General features: G+C 41.3%; 1 protein-coding gene across 1 annotated transcript in view; it reads left to right on the forward strand.

The window, feature by feature from the left end:
- PTPN9 (protein tyrosine phosphatase non-receptor type 9) overlaps window positions 1-1,718 on the forward strand; it is a 163,767-nt gene that overhangs the window by 50,394 nt on the left and 111,655 nt on the right. The window lies entirely within an intron of this gene.

The following is a 1,718-nucleotide window of genomic DNA, read 5'->3' on the forward strand; positions in this document are numbered from 1 at the left end:
GTGTACTTCCCTAAAGATTTACAGCCTTGGAAACCCAATGGGGGTCACTATGAGTCACAGTTGCCTTGATTGCAGTGGGGTTTTTTTTTTTTTTTTGAAATGTCTTAATATCTGTCAAGGCTAATGCTGTCGTAGTTGCCTTTGAGTCAGTTCCAACACATGGTAATCCCATGTGTTTAAGTAGAACTGCTTTATAGGGTTTTCAAGGCTTTGGCCTTTTGGAAGCAGATCACCAGACCTATCTTCCTAGGCACTTCTAGGTGGTCTTTTTTTTTAGTTTAATTTTTTTTTTAAATTGTGATTTGGGTGAAGATTTACAGAGCAAATTCACTTTCCATGCTGCAGTTCAAATACACTTTGTCTCATGTCATTGACCACAGTTTACCACGATGCAACAGCTCCCCTCCCACTTCCTCCCCATAGTTAACCTCTTCCCAGTGTCCATCCCTCCATACTCTCCTGCCCCCTAAGCTGTCTCCCTGTGCATAAGCAGCCCTTCTTCCATTATTGTTCTCTCCAAAGCATGTATCTATTTGAGGTAAATGTTTAACTCACATGCCTGTATTTTGTTTGGCTAGAAACCACAGGTGTGTGTTCAATTCCAGACCCGAAGAGCAGCTAGGGGCCATAGTCTCAGTGGTTCCACCAGGCTCTATCAGACCAGCAAACCTGGTCCCCACCTTTTTTTTTTCCTCCAAATGATTTTGCGTTTTGTTCCACATTGTTCTCCCTCACTATCCAGGATCTCCTACATAGAGCCCCTTCCAAGTGGATGACAGTGGTAGCCGGGCACCATCTAGTTCTTCTAGTCTCATAGTTGTATAGGCTGCAGATGGAATGGTGTACCAGTCGCTGGGACTAATTGTTTCCATGAATTTTGTTTTTCTTCATTCTTCTTTGCTCTGGATGAGGAGAGACCCATCGTTGCATCTAGATGGCAGCCTTCTAGCTGGTTTTGAACTACCACCTTTTTGGTTGGTGGTCGAGTGCTTCACCATTGAATTGGCACCACCAAGGAATTCCAGAATCAGAAACATTTTAGAAATGTTAGAATACCTCACAGTTTCTGTGACTTTTTTTTTTTTTTTATTGTGATTTGAGGGAGAGCTTACAGAGCAAATTCATTTTCCATATAGCAGTTCATACACATTTTGTTTCATGACATCAGCTGCAGTCCCCACCATGTAACAGCTCTCTTCCCACTTTCTTTCTGTGGTTACCTTTTCCCTATGTCCTTCTTTTCTATGCATTCCTGCCCTCTGAGCTATCTCCTTGTGCAAATACTATCCTTCTGATCTACTATGGTTGATTGTTCTAAGGAACGTACCTTAAAAAACAAAACAAAACAAAACAAAAAACCTGCTCACTGCCATACAGTCAATTCCATCTCATAGTGACCCCCATTGGGTTTCCAAGGCTGTAAATCTTTACAGAAGCAGACAACCTCATCTTTTTTCCACAAGCGGCTAGTGGGTTCAAATCACCCATCTTTTGATTGGCAGCAAAATAACTTAACCACTACATCACTCCTTAAGGAGTGTACCTACCCTAGTGTAAAGGTTTACCTTATACATGTGTCCATTGCTTGGCTGGAAGCTATGGGAGTGAGTTCAATTCCAGGCCCAAAGGGTAACTAGGGGCTATAGTCTCAGAGGTTTCACCATTCTCTATTGAACTTAAATTATTAAAAAATTTATTTTATTTTATTTTTTAATTGT

The sequence above is a fragment of the Orycteropus afer genome, unplaced genomic scaffold, assembly GCF_000298275.1.
Source record: "Orycteropus afer afer isolate SDZICR_OR568_19922 unplaced genomic scaffold, OryAfe1.0 scaffold00233, whole genome shotgun sequence".
Lineage (NCBI taxonomy): Eukaryota > Metazoa > Chordata > Mammalia > Tubulidentata > Orycteropodidae > Orycteropus > Orycteropus afer.